General features: G+C 32.9%; 1 protein-coding gene across 27 annotated transcripts in view; it reads right to left on the bottom strand.

The window, feature by feature from the left end:
* Positions 1–20,273, bottom strand: part of DLG1 (discs large MAGUK scaffold protein 1) — a 231,765-nt gene that overhangs the window by 117,277 nt on the left and 94,215 nt on the right. The gene's annotated exons all lie outside the window — the stretch shown is intronic.

The raw sequence follows: 20,273 nt of genomic DNA, 5'->3' as shown, positions 1-20,273 counted from the left end.
ATGGAGCAAAAGGGTCAAAAAGGGGAAAGGATTAAGATATGTAAATTTCCAGTTATAAAAACAGTTATGGGTATGTAAAATGCAGCATAGGGAATATAGTCAATAATATCGTAATAATTATGTATGGTGTCAGATGGGTACTAGATTTATAGGGGTGATCACTTCTTAAGTTATGAAAATGTCTAATCACTATGGTGTACTTCTGAAGTTAATTATATGTTAACTGTAACTGAAAAATAAAAAATTATTTAAATGAAAGAAAAATACTTTTTAATGCACGGAAACAGGCACTTTAATACTGCTCTTGGATATAAAAATTCATACAACCTTTACAAAAAGCAATTTAGCAGCAATTATCTACAGCATAAAATTTTCTAAACTCTTTGACTTAGAAATTCTGAAAATCTACCCTAAGGTAATAATTTAAAAAGCAAATGTTTTAATATTCTTAATATATCCTTTTGAGAATTCTTTATACTTGGGGAAATGTGAAATATCCTAAATATCCCAAAGTGTTGGAATTAAGTCAATAATAATAATTATATAAGATTAAATATTAGGCAACAATTATAAACCATCTATAAGAAAAGTCTGCATGTCTCATGGGACAGTGCCTATGACATGACATTAAGTAAAAAAGGAAAGATGAAACTTGTGTAAAAAAATGAAAAGAAATGTTTGAAAAAGTTAACCTCTTGGGCAGGCTTGCAAGCTGCTTTGCTCCTGCCTCTTTATATCAAATTCTACTTTTCTATTTGTCAACAATGAATAGTAGTAATACTATTATACAGGGAGCTCTACTGTTCACATCAAGAGAAAAACAACTGTTATGATCACTTACCATCTCATTTTCTAGAAAAATAAACTGAAAATACATTGCATATTAATTGTTCTAAAAGATGCTAACAAATTTTAATGATTTATATGATTAGAGTTGAAGAAGCTACGGGTCAAGTTCGACCCTCTGTTTTACAGCTGAGCTCACAAAAGGTAAGCTGTGAGGAATTAGGAAAAGAATTGCTGGACTCTTGTTACTGGATTTTTTATTTCCTATAGAAAGAGACTTTAAGCCATTAGATTCCTTGATTCCTTTCTTCCTTCCTCTTTTCCTCCCTCCATCCCTCCTTTCTTTCCTTCCTCCCTTTTTAATGTTCCCAGTCTAAACCAGTTCTCAATTTGCAATGATGAAAAAGTTCTAGAGATGGACAGTGGTGTTGGTTGCGCAACAGTATAGATATAATTAATGGCAATGAATTGTTTACTTAAAAATGATTAAGATAGTAAATTATATGTTACGTATATTATACCACAATAAAAAAAAAGGGACATCATGAATAAAGCCTCTGTGGGTCTGACTTGGACTCCAGCCACAATTTATATATTGTTCTCATAGACAAAAAAAGTTTATTTCCATATTATGAACTTAAATGCAAACCAATTTTCAGTAGACTACTTACATGACTTATTAAAAATGTTTAAAATTCAGAGGTTCTGACTCTTAATTTTTGACAAAATGTGAGAAAAAGGCATTTTTAAAAGAAAGCTGCAGGTGGGTCAACTGGATATACATAAGGAAAATGAAATCGACCCTCATCTCTACCTTATACCATACTTAAAATTAATTCCAGATGGTCTGAATTGAGAAAAGTATAAAATTTAGGTTTCTAGGAGATAACAGAATATTATGACTTTAGTATAGGCAAAGACTTGAACAGGAAAGTACAACTGTTGAAGACAGGCACAGTGAGGAAAGCGTCTGTACACAGGAAGAGGAGGCGTGGCAGCAGCCTGGAACAAGTGCTGGAGCCTGAGCAGGATGAGGGTGTCCATATGGGCAGAGCAGTGGCAGCAGCCTGATGTGTTTTGTTAGAATCCAAGTGTGACAAAAAGAGTATCTATATGGTAGTAGCAGTAGTCTGGCATAAAGAGTAGTAGGGGCCTTAGTGGAGAAAAGGCCCCTATTGGAGATTGAGTGGAGTGAGATGGTGTCCATCTAGCAGTGATAGGAGATTGCTTTATATACAAGGAATTTTGATCAAATAAATACACAAAGAAGAATGAGAGCCAGGTTCTTCATGTCAGAGGAGGGAGTTACAAATATGCAAAAAGAAAATTAGCACAAAGCCTACTAAAATTGGCGGTGCTGGTGCGGATGCATTGTTTTCTGTATCTATATATTATAGACATAAATGTGTGCATGTATTTATGTACATATATTCCCTAGCTCTACCCACAGAGAAGACCTGGGAGCAGGACACCCCAACAGCATGAACATACTTAGCACTCAGATTGCGGTTTCTAAGTATCCATTCTCTAATAAAAAACAAAAACAGGAGTCTTTGGAGAAATGGCTGATTCCAGTGCTAGAGCGTAGCAAGTACAGTGTGAACCCAGAACATCCTGCTATGCCAGAAAATAAGGAAGTGCTCAAAGAATAATGAGGAGATGACAAAGGACAGAGAAGTCAGCTTTCAGGGTTCTCATAGGCCAGATTGGGAACAATGTGAAACTCAAAATAATGAATGATTAACGATGGCATAAAATCCACCAAATAAAACAAAATTCCAAGAGTCCATGCTGATATTAAGAATTAACAAGAATAAATGAATAGAGAGAAGAAAAAGCATTTCCTTATAGCAGAATGCCAATTAAAAAATGTAGAAGAAATTACTGAATTACAAAATGACCACTTGGCAACAACTACCATAGTAATAACTCATTTAAGAAACATCAATGGATGTTAAAACCCCAACTGCTGCTGAATGAACCTTCCATTTCATTCCAGTGTATGAAAGTTCAAATGAGACGGACACACACACACACACACGGTAAACATTAATTACAGTGAAGAAATCTAGCAGATACTATTAATCAAAGTTATCATTACTAGAGATGGAACAAATCAAAATCATATGCTACCTGGTAGGATGTAATAAGAATGCATTATTTCTGCGATATTCCTGTCAAAGATGCATAACTTGAATCTAGTCATTAAATATCAGACAAATCCAAATTGAGTGATATACTACAAAATGACTGTAATCATTGAAAGTGTCAAAAAGTCTAAAGTTTATCATTATTTTGTATCTTCAGTTTTATTTTACATTTTAAAACAGTTTTATTAAAGTATAACTGATATATAAAAACTTCACATATTTAATGTATACCATCTGATAAGTTTAGACATATGCATAAACCCATGAAAGCTTCACTGCAATCAAGGTAAAAGACATACCTACCACCTCTAAAAGTTTCCTTATGCCTCTTTAATAAGGTCAGATATTAGGTGATTAATAATACATTTTAGCACAAAAGTAAGGCAAAGCTATATGCTTATGTCAAATTTCAAGGCCAAGTGCAAAAATTTTCTCCATTGGGAGGTTGCTCTCCAAAACTCTTTATGAAAAACTGTAAGTCCTTTACTATTACATTTAAACCTCACTGTAACTTGGCTCTGAGCTTCTTCTAAAATCTATCTCCTTTAGATAGAAGGATCTAAATATCACCTTTTAAAAATCCTAAAATGTACACGATCTTCATCTTGTTCAGTCTATATAGGACACTGAAAAAGAACATATGCCTCTATCTCTTCCTTAAGAAAGATAAATACTGCTGAGAAAGTCTTCAAAAACAATTGACATATCAACACAGAACTTTCTAGCCACAGCTGACAACCAATTCAGGTAACAAAGAATTACAGAACAACAAAATAATTTTCATTTAAAACAAGAATACAGCCTTAAATAATAATAAAGGGTGAGTGATGAGGAAGAGCTGGGTGATAGATCCAATAATACAATATAATGAAGAAATAAGAGACTATTTTGAGTGCAGGATTGAGAGTATGGTACAATTCTGGGGAGTTGCATAAGACGATTCTAAATTGGAAAATGTCAAACTCAAGATTCTAAAATAAATAATGAAGCAGCAATATACAGCAACCATTTTATTTGGGTTATTACATAAAAGAAGGAATTCAGCATAAACATTTTAAACTTGAAAAATCTTATATACATACTTTATTAGACAATAGAGACTATTATGTCATCGTCTTTTCCCTGCTCTATTTGTATCACTCAATAAGATCAGCTCCAAAGAATTTTATTTTTTTAAATCTTGACCATGTGACTAACAAGTCTCAGTTGTTTCTATCCATAGCAACACTATGAAATCATTAGCCTCTGAGGCTGCCTTCGGAGACCTGTTTCCATGACAACAGAGGCTATAATATTAACACCATCTCAAAGAACACTGCAGAAAATTATAAATTCCTGTAAAGCAACTGGATTGTACATATTTTTCAAAGTACTTTTTTATATCAGTATTCAAATTGACAGCTTTTTGAACAATGTTTAAACTGATTCATTTTTAGATTCTTCTTTTCTTCATAGCTTTACATTTTAATGTGAGATCTTAAAATTATGAAATCAGTTTTTAAAATGTAATAGATTTGCATAAAAATGGTCTGAAGCCTCAATAGGTATAGCGACATGCAAAATGTATACTGCACATTTGCATTTATGACTGTGTGTCACCCTCTTTCTCCTCTATTCATTCAACAATAAATGAAAAAATGTATACTGTGTGTGCCTACCTTTATTAAATCTGTTTAAAACAGCTAAAGTGGTTTTTATATATGCATATGAATCTTGACTGACACAGAAAAAGACAGAAGGAACAATTAGGAGGCTGCTGTGATAATCCAGCAGAAAGGTGATCAGTGGCTTAAATCAAATGGTTATGGTGGTAAAAATGGACATGGACAAATTAAGACAGATCTGAATATATAATTTGTGTTATCTGGTGACTCATGGGAAATTGGGAGTGAGGAAGGACTATTAACACCCACAATGGCCACTAAAAATTATCTTTTACATCATAGTTAAACCAAGCAGAAAAGACCTGCAAGGCTACCTAAAATAGGATTTTTAAATTTTTTCTCACTAAATTATTTACTGAAATGATTTTTCAGCATAAAATGAAACTCTAAAGAAAGATAACTGAAATCAAACTACCAGGTAATTAATAATTGTATCTTACATTAATGTTACATGAATGAAGTAAACTGAGCTTAGGATACACACAAAAATTCAATAAGGTTTAAATAAATTCATACAATATTTATAGAAAATGAAATACATAAGTTAAAATTTTTTTATCAGTATCTTAGATAACAAGGAAAATTAATTATCCTTGTGTCACTGTAGGTCAACATGGATCTTAACTGTTTTTGTATGGGATAGTTAATAATCTTAATCCAAATTCCTTTGGTTAAAAACCTACTGTACTTTAATGAAATATGTTTCTCTGACTACCTGTCAAAGAAGCTATCTGGTGTGGGGGGTAATTAACCAGTAAAAAACCTGTGAGCTGTTTGCCTGTTAACAGAAGGCTAAAATACAGCACAGTAGATACAGCAAAATTCTGCTTGGAAATCACTGTCCTCAACAAGGGTCTGGTACCTTCAGAATAAAGGTGTTTTTCAATGCTTAAATCTGTTTATTTGCCTCAAATGCCCTTTTGCCACAGTTGCTGCATGCAAGTATCTTCAATATATACTGGTGCAGTGTGGAAAAACCCAAAAACATGTTTTTTGAATCAGCTGCATATGACATCCATGTCATAATTACCTCAAAACCAAACATTAATACAATTAGATGTATTTTAAAACAAATCAGGGTGTTAAAATATAGATTTTTATTTTAAAATAACAAAGGGGAGACAGGAAAACAGATGTAGTGATTAACAATCCTATTATATAAACACAGGAACAGATTTGTTAGTTTACACAAACAGATCATCCAGTTCATGAATGTATTGCTGCTTGCAATATTCATAATATTTGGTTAAGGTTTATCATTCCCTTATTATGGAAAGATGGCATTCTATCAGCATTCAGCTGGTCATTTTGTATTGGTAGAAGAATGAGCCAACAACTGCTCAAAATTTAAAGTAAACAGAGACCTAAAAGTTGGATTTTAAAATATGGTTACATAATTAACGAATAGGTATGAAATTACGAATTACCTTAATGCTTCTAGTAATCATACATTCAACCCTATTCTATTCATTCTTCTACATAGTCCCTAATGATTCAGGACTACTACATTTTTAAAGTTATCTTCTTTCGTTCTCATTCGCACCCTCCTCCCTCTAAGTGTTGCACCCATACTGAACTCCCTGCTGTTCCTCAAATGTTATAAACATGTTCTGGCCACAGATTTTATTTACTATTCCTCTGCCTAAAATGCTAGTATCCCCGATATCCGCATGGCTTAATTCCATATCTTCTTTCATACCTTTATTCAAATATCATCTTCCAGTTGAAGCCTCTCTGGGTTATCCTATCAATCTCCCCATCACACACTTACAAATACAAACATTTGCTATCACTTTTTACTCTCTCTCCAGCACGCTACACAGTTTAAAGTAGGGATTCTTGTTCTATTCACTCCTAGATGCCCAGTGCCTAGAATAGTACATAACACAAAGTATTTACTACATATTTATTGAATAAATGAAACCTAGTGATTGCCCAAAGAGATCAATTTCATCAGCACTCTAAAATGATGGCTCAAGGTAAATATTGTGTATATACAGCCCTTCCCCAAACCACTTTCGTGCTGCACAGATAGCAGATATTGCTAAAAAGATTCTTTCTGTGTGCTTGGGCAGGTACTACCAATCAGAAGGTGTCCAGGATGTTCTGCCATTTGACAACCTTAGAAGCTTCAAACTATAAAAATACCAAAACATTGCCAGTTTCATGTGTGTTCTCTCTAGCAATCGCTAATTCTCTAATGATGTCCTATTTGAAAATAAACATGTCTTGCTCAAGTACATTTCCTCAAAGAATTTTCATCTCTTTCCTTTTTAAACTGTATTAGGAAGTAAATCTCATTGACAACTCATATTTAAAACATGTGGTACCCTTTCTTTAAACTTCTAGGTTCTACTAACTTCAACTTGGTCCCTAGGTCCCTACCATGATGGTAGCTGTTTCCTGTCGTTATTACCTGTTTTTACTTTGGTGTTCCCATTTATCCTTTTTAATTTTCCAATTACTTCGTAAAAAACCAACCATGTCACATTCTCTCTCATTAAAATAATTGCTGTAATTTTTGTTTTCCTGGTGGACTCCGTTTACCAATCCTTTGGCTAAAATATAATCATTTCTCATTCTGTACTTAGGTTTCCTCTCCATATCTCTAGATTATCACTTAAAAGGCCAATATATTTTGTAGAACCAGCGACAATGGTGGTGGTGGTCGTGGGAGTGGTGATAAAAATTATTATAATGATTAAGCATCTTTTTGATGTCAGGTATTACAATAAGAGCTTCACATGCATTGTCTCATTTAATTCTCACTAAATCTTGATGCAGATAACATTTTCATCTCTATTTTCTATGGATGAAGAAAAGAGACACAGAGAATTTAGGCGATTTGTCCAAGGTACCAAAGCTAGTAAATGGCCAGAGATTTTAAGCCAGGCCATCATCCTTTAAAGAGAGTATGCTCAACAGCATACTACACTGTCTCTTTAAAATAGTTCAAAAATAGTTTCATTTTGTTTTCATTGTTACTAGTATATTTTATTACAAAGACAATATATAATATCACAGAAAAGAAGACTTCAAAAATCATCAGGTCAAGGGTTAGCAAACTTTTTATGAAAAGGTCCAGGTAATAAGTATTGTAGACTTTATGGGCCATGCAGTTTCTGTTGCAACTACCCGACTGTGCTGCAATAGCTTGAAAGCAGCCATAGGCAATACTTAAACAGGCACTGCTATGTTCCAATAAAACTTTATTTAAAAAGCAGGTGGCAGGCTGACATTGGCCTACAGGCTGTAGTGTGCTGACTCCTGCTTTAGGTGATTTTAAAAAAGAAAAAAAGGCTGATTAGGTCAATGAAGAAAATAGAAAATGACTTCAAGACACTCAAGCTGGTTTTTGATAACCACAGTTGTTTTAATTATGTTGCAATGTTTAATCTATGATCAAAATGAGCAACTCCTCCTCAAAAAAAATAAAAAATGAAAGTGAGAATTAAGAAAAATACGAAATACATATGGAGATTCCAAGTTTCATCTTGAGTTTTTAAAAATATTTTTACAAAAAAAGGCCTATATAATAAAGCTGTGTTCTTGTAACTGAAAGAATTAGGTTCTATACAGTATATAGCCTCTAAAAAGTGATTAAAATGATGAATTTTTGCTCTGTTCTCTCTCCACCAAATCCTGTTATAGTATTTAGTATAGATGAAAAAATTAATTCCAAAGATTGGTATTCTTGTTTGTTTTTTCTCTATCTTTCAAAATATTTTCAAACCAATTTCTTTATTGAATTTATAATACTTTGATACATTCAATAGTTCTATGAAGATTAGTCAGAGTTAAATACAGAAAAATGAGGCTGAGGTCTGTTTGATTCAAATCTTAAGATTATAATTTCATTTTTCACAGGACCAACAAAAAATTTGTAAGGCAATCTATTGGTTCCATTCTGTCATAACAACAACTTCTTCATATTCCAAGGCTGGCTGAGTCAATAGTCATAGTTTAGATTTCACAAATACTGTAAATACTCTTCAGAAAGGATCGAATTGGAGTTTACAAAAGGATAAAAAATGAAGAGGCAGGGCTCCTTTTAAAGAGTGAGGGGGAAAAAAAGTCTTTTAAATAAATTTATCTAGGGGCAGAAGAAGTTGTGTTTAGGTTTCTCATATCATTTTACACTGGCACAAAAAAGGTGCACTCTTAGTTGATTGATCTGCATATGCTTGTAAAATTATCACATCAGTTGGTTTACTTAAAGCTTGTTAAATAAGGTGACAATTGTAGGCTAGCATTTTCCACGGGGTCTGAAAAATTATTTTTTACTTTTATCAAAATTCTAAATGTTGATATAAAAATGGAGGCTGAAACTTTTATAAATAATAGTGCCAGGAAGTACAAAGAATAACACAGTAAAAGATCTTTAGAGAAAATGATAGTCGAATTTTAACAATAAGAATTTAAGTTATTCCTAAGTGTAAGACTATACATACCTCAAGAGGGCTTTGAATTACTTTTGAAATATACATGATTTTATAAAATCCTGCATAATGTAGACTTGATAATTTTTAAGCCATAGTTCTATATAAAAATGGCTTGAGAAATTTAAAGTGGCCAAACCATATTTAGAGCTTCCAAACTTCCTTGCAGCCATCATCAGATTAAATGAAAATAAACACATATATCACATTTGTTTATTCATTCAACATATATTTATCAAGGGCATTCACTATGCTAGGCTCTGGGGATGCAAGAGAAGAAAACATACATCTTGTGCTACCAGCTCTTGGGAAGCTTACAGTTTAGCAGCTGACATTAAACAAATCATTATTCAATTGTTTACTGAAATCCAGTTGTGACAAGAGGTATGAGATTCATTTCTCATGAAAACAAACACTATTTGAAAACAAAGGGCAAAAATATCGCACAGGTTACATTACCTATCTTGACCCCATTAGCATGTAGGTCAGTCATTTTTCAGCACTTTCATTAACACTTTATTTTAAAGGTTAACTTTAAAACTTGTTTGAATATATTAAAATATATAAATTGCAGCTTGTAAAATTTCTTTCTTTTTACCTATTTGTCCTTAACCAAAGGGCTATCTATCAATTATGACATTACAAAAGAGTTACAAAGTTAAATGCAACATACTTCCTATTTATACAGATTCTATAACAAATTTCACTTAATTTTTCAAACTACAGCTAATTAATCTATATTAAGATAAAAATTATGCTTTTTTAATAGACGATTTTTAAAGCAGTTTCAGGTTCACAGTAAAACTGAGCAGAAATTACAGTTCCCATATAACCTCTGCCTACAGACATACACAGCCTCCCATTATCAACATTTGCCACCAGAATTTACCATTGTACAACTGAAGAACCTATATTGATACATAATTATCCAAAATTCACTGGTTTATATTAGGGTACATTCTTGGTGTTGCATAGTCTATGGGCTTTAAACAAATTAAAAAAAAAAAACATGTTTCCATCATTATAGTATCATACAGAATAGCTTCACTGCCTTAAAAATCCTGTGCTGTATTCATTTCTCCAACTTGGCAACTTATCTTTTACTGTCTCCATAGTTGCCTTTTTCAGAATGTCATATAACTGGAAATATACAGTATATAGCCTTTTCAGATATGCATCTTTCACTTGGTAATATGCTGTTAAGGTTCCTTCATATTTCCTCATTCCTTCTTAGCACTGTATAACGTTCTACTGTCTGAATGTACCATAGTTTATCTAGTCACCTATTGAAAGATATCGTGGTTGCTTCCAAGTTTTGGCAATTATGAATAAAGCTGCTATAAACATCTGTGTACAGGTTGAGTAGACATAAATTTTCAACTCATTTGGGTAAATATCGAGGAGTATGACTGCTGGATTGTATGGTCAATTTGGTATTTTAAAAAAGCTTACATGACAATTATTTATTTAATCTTCATCTCTGATTTTCTGAAGTGTCCTACTGTTCAAGTGACTGGGTCTTAAACATCATTAAACATATTTTCGATTAGGTACATATAGGTTTCCTGTAAAAAATTCCACAATACTTTTCAGGTGAAAAGAGAAGTAATTAATTTCCCTGTCTGAGTTATGGTGTTAATCTTACAAAATTAGTGGCCTTTTGAGTAGAAAATTGAACTCCACCAAGAGGCACCACTTCATAACCAGCATAACAGAGTTTTTAATCCTAACTCTGATTGCTTGGTTAGTCAATACCTAAAGGAGACTATTTATACCTATTCTCCTGGAAACAATCCTACTATCAGAGTCAGCATTTCCAAAGTAATTTAAGACTGTCTACCTACTGTGTATATATTCTAGTTTAATACAGTCATTATACTCTTAAATATAAGCAATTTCATTCCTTAGAAAGGAAAAAATTTGACCTACCACTTCAAAACACAGCTATCATTAAGCATGATGCTATGAAACATGAAAAGATAAGAAGGTTGGGTCAATTCGGGATGGTCCAAAGTGGAGATGTCTTGGTGTGGAAACTTAGATCTGCTGCTTAGTGAGAATAGGCAGAAGATAAACGGTTATAAATAATGTTCCATCTGCTTCTGTCTGCTTGGAAAGTCTGTATTTATGCCTATTGTTTAGTTATTAATTTTAATTATTAATAGTTCCCTCTTTCCATCAAAAGTACTCCACTTTGAGGAGCTATACAGTCAACCTAGTTATAAGAAAATTGAACGTTTTTTTTTCTCCTCTTCTCTCCTTGTCTCACTTCCTTGTGTGTTATTTCTTCCCACGATGTTAAATATGAAGATAATCATCACTCAGAGGATCAGCATAACACTAAATAAAGTGTGATATAGGCTTCACAGAAAGTCTCAGGGAGAATTCAGATAGATAAAAAATTTACAATAATAATCAAGTAGTGTTAAGTGCTATGAGGAAAAAAATTCTTTTAAAGGTAAGAGAGACAGATGTTTGGAGTAAAGGAATGCCTGCTACGTTAGGCACAAATCTGGGAAGGCCCTCTGAGAGGCAACAGAAGAGTAGAAATCTAAAGGAAGTGAGGGAATGAACTATGAGAATATCTGCAGAAAAAATGCTCCAGGAACAAGGCCAGTGTAGCTGGAGTACAATAAATGAGGGAACAGTAGGAAATGGAACTGGAAATACTGCCAGGAGCTGGATCAGAGCCTTTTGGGCTATGGTAAATAAGAATCTTATTATAAATCAAATTGGAAGCTATGGAAGGGTTAAAACTAAGGTACTGATATGAACTGCCATTCTGTAAGGATGACTCTGGCTGCAAAGTGAAGAACAGATTGGTAGATGGAGAAAAATAGAGCCAGGGAGACCAGTTAGATGTCTACTGCTACAGTTCAGGCAACAAGTTAAATTGTGTTGACCCTTGAAAAACATGAGTTTAAACTGCTCGGGTCCACTTATATGAGGATTTTTTTTTTTTCAATAACTGTATTAGAAAATTTTTTGGAGATCTTCAACAATTTGAAAAAAATCAAAGACAAACCACGTAGCCTACAATACCAAAAAAGTTTGGGAAAAGGTATAACAAGAATGCATAAAATACATATAGATTCTAGTCTGTTTTATCATTTACCACCATAAAATGTATAGAAATCTATTATATAAAGTTAAAATTTATCAAAATTTAAACACGGAAATGTCAAGATCCAGTATCAAATCCTAACTGCGTATAATTAACTGCAGTACATTCTGTACTACTGTAATAATTTCGTAGCCACCTCTTGCTGCTATTGTGGTAAACTTAAGTGTTTCGAGTAGCCGCTTAAAATATCACGTGACGTTAATCATTTCCACGTGAGCAGTTCATTTTTCCAGTAAAATATGTATTGCAGTAAAAAGTGATCTCTTGGCGTTTTCACATATTTTTCATCATATTTACTGAAATACCATAAACCCTGAATTACAACATGGGATCCATACTAGTGCTGCTAGTAATGCTGGAAAGTGCTCCCAAGTAGCAGAAAAAAGTCATGATGTTCCAAGAAAAAGTTGAATTGCTTCATATGTACCATAGATTAAGCTCTGTACGCGTGCTTGCCACAATTTCAAGATAAATGAATCCAGCGTAAAGACCATTGTAAAGAAAGTAAAGGAAATTTGTGAAGCCATCACTGCAGCTACACCAACAGGTGTGAAAACCTTTCATTTTTTTGCAGAACATCTTTTAATCTTGTACTGAAAATGCAGCTTTTATGTGGTGCAGGACTGTTATAAGACAGGCATACCTATAGGCTCTTCATGATTCAAGAAAAAGCTAAGTCATTATATGACAACTTAAAGCAAAAGGAAGGTGAAGGATCTAAAGCTGGAGAATTTAATGCCAGAAAAAGTTTTATAATTGTAGAAAGAGTTTGAACTTTAAAAAGGTCAAGATAACAGGAGAAGCAGTTTTGTTGACCAAGTGGTAGCAGATTAGGTTTCTAGACGACATTAAGAAAATCACTGAAGAGAAAGGATATGTGTCTAAAAGGTTTTTAATACAGACAAGGGCCCTATTCTGGAAAAAAAAGAAATGCCACAAGGTATTTATTAGTAAGGAAGGAAAGCAAACACTAAGAGTTAAGGAAGGAAGGGATAGGCTAACTCTACTGTTTTATGCAAATGCAGTAGGGTTTATAATCAGGATTGCCCTTATCTATAAAGCTGTTAACCCCCTGAGCCTTGAAGGAAAAAGATAAACACCAGCTGCCAGTCTTTTGGTTGTACAACAAGAAAGCTTAAACAACGGAGAATCCTTTGTCTGGATTGGCTCCATTGATGCTCTGTTCCTGGAATCAGGAAGTACCTTGCTAGTAAGGGACTGCTTCTTAAAGTTCTTTTGATATTGGACAATACCCCTGGACACCTAGAACACCGTGTTCAACATCAAAGGTGTTGAAAAGGTCTACCTGCCCCCCAAAACAATGTCTCTCTAATTCCGCATCTAAATCAGGGGTCATAAAGGACCATATGGCTCATTATACACAGTACTCTATAAAAATGATTGTCAATGATATGGAAGAGAACCAACACAGAAAGAACATCATGAGAGTCTAGAAGGATTATACCACTGAAGACGCCATCGCTGCTATAGAAAAGGACATGAAAGTCATCAAACCCAAAACAATTTCTGGAGAACACTGTGTCCAGATGTTGTACATGACTTCACAGGAATTACAACAGAGCCAATAAAGGAAATCAAGAAAGAGATTGTGGATATGGAGTTGGGGTTTGGGTAGGGGAGGAGGCGAGGGTATGGATGAGTGTGTGTGAAGGGTTTCAAGGTATTTATCTTAGAGAAATTCAAGAGCTAATAGACACTACATAGAAGGAATTAACAGAAGACAATTTGATGCAGATGAATGCTTCGGAACCAGTGCCAGACGAGAAAGAGGTAGAAGAAGAAGTGCTAGAACAAACTGATATTAGACAATCTGGCAGAAAGTTTTGATTATTCAAGACTGCTTTTGACTTCTTTTACAATATAGATCTGTCTATGATGTGGGCACTGAAACTGAAACAAATGGTGGAAGGAGGATTAGTATTATGTAGCAAATTTTTGGAGAAATGAAAAAGCAAAAATGTTATACAGAAATTACAACGTATTTCCATAAAGTTATACCAAACATACCTGCTTCTCTTGCCTCCCCCTCTACCTCCTCTACCTCTTCTGCTTCTGATGTCTAAGACAGCAATACCAACCCCTTCTCTTCCTTCTCCACAGCCTACTTAGTGTGAAGATGACAAGGAAGAAGACCTTTATAATGATCCACTTCCACTTAATAAATAGTAATCATCATGCCATCTAGTTAATAAACTTGCTTGTGTGTGTCTTTGTGTGAAAATCTAATAACTGAACAGCCAGAACTTTTGGGGATGTTTCTGTGTCATCGTCATCATCATCTTAATCATCATCATACACTAAGTTTTCATTATGTTGAACACTGGGTGCAAGACTTGTATGGAAGTAGATAGCCTATCCTTACATAGGCATAAGGTGATATTTAATATAAAATGATGTGTCAGTTTTCTGTTTTATAGCTTTGCTTTCAAATAATTACATTACTATCCAGTATGACTCTTTTGTAATTGGAGAAAACTGCATATCAGCCTATCATCATAGGTAAGTATTTTATTAAAAAAATGTGTTTCCAATACTGTATTATGAATATGATTTTAATACTGTATGCCATAAAAATTTTATAATGATTCATTTATTAGTGTATAGGCTAGACTATCTTGAAGCAATTGTATCTATTACACTAGGCTACCATAAAGCAATCATATTGTTGCTTCTTTGTTATCAATTCATGAAGTGTTATTATGAGTTGTAAATATAAATTTTTTTCAAATTATCTTTTCCTTTTTGATGTCAAGTGTTAGTAATACATATAACATCTACAGTGCTTTGTATCATATAATACAGATGATTTATCTTGAAAATAGATGATGTAAACAGTATTGATAAATACAGTATAATACTGTAAATGTATTTCTCTTCCTTATGATTTTCTTAATAATATTTTTCCTCTGGCTTACTTTATTTTAAGAACCAGTATATAATATATATAGCAGACAAAATATATGTTAACTGTTTATGTTATTAGTAAGGCTTCCAGTCAACAAACGTTATTAGTAGTTAAGTTTTTAGGGAGTCAAAAGTTAATATGTGGAAATTCAAGTGTGTCAGGGGTTTGGTATCCCTAACCCTTATGTTGTTCAAGGGTCAACTTTAGTAGTTGTAGAAGTGGTGAAAGTGGTTAAATCATAAATATATCCTGAAATACACCCGAATGGATTTGCTATTAGACTGAATGTAGAGCAAAGGAAAAAGGAACAGAAGATGATCTCAAGGGTTTTAGTCTTGGGCATCTCAGTAAATGGTACACTCAATGAAGATGAGGAGAACAGTATCAGATACTTATCCAAATGGAGATAATGAGTAGAAAGCCAGATATACACATCTATTGTACAGGAATTAGTTCCAAGATAAAGATATAAATATTGTTCTTATTTAAAGGCACAGGACTAGATGAGATCACCTGAAATGTGAGTATAAAAAGAGAGAATTTTAAGGACTGAGCCCTGAGGCACTTTAATATTAGCAGTAGGGAAAGAAGGAAGATACTGCAAAGAAAACTGAGACTGGGTATCAGAAGAGCAATGTTTAAAAGTCAAAGGAGCAAAGAATTTAAAGGAGGGAGTAGTTAATTGTGTAAGAAGCTGTTATGGGGTCAAGTAAAACAAAGACTGAGAATTAATGGATTTGAGAATCTATACTCCAAAAGAGGGTTTTTTTGGTTGGTTATTAATGAGAAGTATTATAGCAGATAGGTATGCTGATAGGAATAATCCAATACAGAGAGAAAGATAGATAATGCAATGAAAAGATAATTTCAGAAGTCCAGGAATAGTCAAAGGGACTAAGACCTAATACAGTAGTGAAAGGGGAGATTTTAGGAACACAGATGGATTGTTTATTTCAACAGGCTAGAATACAGAGTAAAACCATCAACTGAGAATGAGGGCCAGAAAACAAGTATTTGAAGTTTAATGTGCAGCTCAGGCTGTGTGCAGGAGGCAGAGCATCAACTAATCAAGGTTGGATCTTACCAATGAAGTGACAGAGGGGCAAGAGAGTTGAGACTGTGAAAAATGGTGTGTATAGTCAAGGATCAAGGAATCTGAGCAAGGCCAAGAGGGAAGTGAAAGCACAAAAGAAGTGACAGATAATAACAGGTTGGGCTGGAAGTCTTCAGAGAGGATTAAAAAAATCATTGTAGGCAGCGAAGTGAGTTGAAAAGAAAGAAAATGCAAGTCAGATTGTTTAAAATGTGTGCAAGTAAGATTTTGTAAGTGGTACAAACAATAGTAATGAGGTCCTGAATATAACCATTTAATCAGGTCACTGAAAAACAAGTTCCTGGAGTTATACACATCAAACAATTGAAAAATGTGATTATGGATAGATTACACAAGGATATTGAAAATTGCTAAGAATAATTCAGGAACAGGAGGTAGACAAAAGATGGTAAACCAGGTGTTCAACTCATCAATGAGTAGGAGTGATTGGGAGAAAAGCAGATGACTAGAAAAGGAAGGGAAGTAGAAAACACTGATGACATCTACATTTTTTAAGAGAGGAGGTACAATCATCCATAAAATGTGAATGATAAGCAAGGAAGACAACTCCACTTGTTGGTCCCATAGTGCATGGGGTGTGACATATAAGAGTCTCACTTTTTGTGAGGGTTGTATTCTCAGAACATTGCCAGGTTATGGTGATTATGGTTAAAATAGATGTAGCATATAAAATTAGTTATGTTGTTGTGCTTGGGGGTTCTTGATAAAAGGCAGATAATCAAATTTCATTGTCTACTTGTGGCTAGTTTAGTAATTTGCAGAAGGGAGTGTTGGGAGAAGTGGTAAGGTCAGGGAACTGGTGGTGACACCAAGAATCTGAGGTGTTCCTTTGGGCCCCTCCTTTAAATTTTACAACTAAAGGCCCTGAGATCTGTGGTTCTTAAAGTGTACGGCTTGCACTTAACAGTTAACTTGTTCCACCAACACTATTTACTGAATAAACTGCACTACTCTAGGTGCTGTAATTCCTAATTATCTATATTTGAATTTGTCCACATACTATCAAAGATAAGCAATATAGAAATAAAACAATAATAATATAATAAAATAATAGATGGCAGGCACTGTTTTAAGTATGTTACATAAATTAAATGATTTAATACAATTAACTCAATGAGGTTGATACTACTGTCTTCTTTTTTTGGACAGTATAGCTAATGCTATATATACATTACCACTGGCATGTAATTCATCTTATGAAGGTCACACAAATGAAAAGGCAAATAAAATAGTTCACACATAAAACCATTGAAATCACAGAATTACATTATAGTTACTTAGGAGTTAAAGCAAAAAGTCGCTATTGTATTACACTAAAATAGAATCAGAATTTTGATAAAAACTATTTGCAATTGATACTACAAAGCCATTTAAAATTTTGTTTTTTTTCCCCATTTGGTTCATATCATTAGTATATATTGATAAATGACTTAGTTTATCTTTTTTTCAAACCTCTTTACCTTACTTGTCTTTTTCATTACCTTTGTATTTTATTTCCAGAAGTACAGGCTAAGTAGGATGGGGTGGACTGGCATTAAGTGATCCTAAATACAAGAATAGAAGGAATACTGAGGTGAGAAACTGAGGAAGGGTTGACGATGCAAAGTTTACTTTTTCTATATTATAATAACTATTCGAAATTAAGACATAAGTAGTATGAAGCCCAAAGGAAAAAAACTTACACGAAACTAAAATAATTTACGTGAAACTCAATTTAATATTAACAAAACAAAACAAAACAGACACACATGAAGAAAAAAAAAACCATGATGAAAGCTTCTGGGACATACCAAATGACAAAAATTTAGATAGTTTGCAAGCTGCATGATTACATCATTGGTTGGAGATTCAAAAGGGTGAGGAAAGCAGGTGCATGGGAGATTTCTGTGGCTTGAAAATGTGAAGAATGGAGGGGAAGAAAAAGGAAGTGGAGAGAGAGATGGGCTTCTGTAAGAACTAACGGCACTTACGAGGGAAAAGAGTAGATTTAATAAATATAAGTACCCAAGTGGTTACAGATTAGGTGCTATATTTTAGAAGGCCATAAGCTAATAAAGTTCCAGGTAACTGAAATGGAAATTAATCGATCAATTCCACAAACATTTATTGAGCACCAACCAAAGGCCAACCCCTTTCCTAGAAGCTAGGAGTCTTATGTTTATAACCACATGGCTTCCTTATCATTTAAAAAAAACATTAATGACTTCTTACTAAGTTCCAGATATTACAGTAGAACCAGACACATAATCTTAGTAATGAACATGAATACCTCCAACATACAAGCAACTTAAATAAATTTGTAAAAAAAGTAAATTTTCTTTTTTATTTGTAGAGAATAATAAATCAGAGTAATTACTTTCAATTTAATAAAACTTGATTTAATAACAATTTTCCAAACCGCTACAAGTACCATGCAGCATAGATATAAGAAATTAGATTCAAAGTTAATCTAGCTATCAAATCTTAGAAAAGAATATTTCTGACAACAGTGAAATAGGTGACCTGGTAATCGCTGTGGTTATTTTTTATCAATCACATAACAAAACAATATCAATATTATACTACCATAATCATAGGTATATAGTATATACTCAATTAAAAAATTTCAATGATCTTTGTTTTTATATATAAATCCATCTAGTGCTATAAAATAAAAGTATCAGTCAAGAGTTAGTAGATGAAACAGAAAAATGTATTCTGGTATCAACTAAGATCCAAATATGTCTAATGTTCTCTCTCAGTTGTATTATCCTTCCAGTGAGTTAAAATATAACACTTGGATATGTAAAATATCCAACTCTTCAGATAGAAAAATGTGTGTAATGAAAAATAAAAGCCAACATTTGCCACCAGAAATAAAAGCCAAAACTTCTGGCCTTATGCCTATACTTCTAGAGATAAAATACAAAAGTAATGAAAAAGACAAGTAATGTAAAGAGGTTTGAAAGAAAGATAAACTAAGTCATTTATCAATATATACTAATGATATGAACCAAATGGGGAAAAAAAACAAAATTTTAAATGGCTTTGTAGGCTCAATTGCAAACAGTTTTTATCAAAATTCTGATTCTATTTTAGTGCAATACAATAGCAACTTTTTGCTTTAACTCCTAAGTAACTATAGTGTAATTCTGTGATTTCAACGGTTTTATGTGTGAACTATTTTATTTGTCTTTTCATTTGTGTGACCTTCATAAGATGAATTATATGTCAATGATAGTGTATGTATGTATACATATATAGTAGTATGTGTTTATATAGTACTATATATTTACATACACTATAAAGTTTTTAAAAGTTTTTAACATCTTTTTTATTAAATTTATTGGGGTGATATTAGTTAATAAAATTATATAGGTATTAAATGCACAATTCAATAATACATCATACATATACTGCATTGTGTTGGTTCATCACCCAAAGTCAAATCTCCTTCCATGACCATATATTTGACCCCCTTTACTCTTATTTTTCTCCGTCTCCCCCTATCCCTCTCCCTTTCTTTTTGACAAAAGAAAATATTTTTTAATATAAATAAATCTATAATGAATAACAATGCCAAGCTTTAATCTTTGCATCCCTTTTTGGTATATGTAATTGTAGTCATAATCCAAGTTGTTAAATTCTTGAGGTAGTGTTCGACCAAAGAGTTAAATAAATTTTTACCTCTGAATAAGTGTCATTAAAAGTGCCTACATAAAAACAATTAATGACTCCCTCTAGTCTAGTAATTCCATTTCTCTCAAATATGTAAAAAAAAAATAAATAGAATGTCTTAAGAAATTTGACATTTTAAAATCAAAACTACTGAAAATAAGTAACTGAAAATAAGAAATAAGCTGTTGACCAAAAATAATAAGCTATTGACAGTTTATACTTATCATACTGCTTCTAATTATTTTTAAAAAATGGTTTTAAAAGGATTTATTTTAAAAAGGCCCTAAGGCATGTGTATCTATTTTGTTAATTTAAATATTACTGATGTCAAAGAATAAAGGCATTCACTTTGTTTTTAAATTAGATTATATCTTATTTTTTTATTTTGACTAAAGTTGAGTGAATATTTATTA

This window comes from Rousettus aegyptiacus, unplaced genomic scaffold, assembly GCF_014176215.1.
Source record: "Rousettus aegyptiacus isolate mRouAeg1 unplaced genomic scaffold, mRouAeg1.p scaffold_m13_p_4, whole genome shotgun sequence".
NCBI classification, from domain to species: Eukaryota; Metazoa; Chordata; class Mammalia; order Chiroptera; family Pteropodidae; genus Rousettus; species Rousettus aegyptiacus.
The sequence above is the reverse complement of the archived record's forward strand: the minus strand, read 5'-3'. Positions and strand labels throughout refer to the sequence as shown.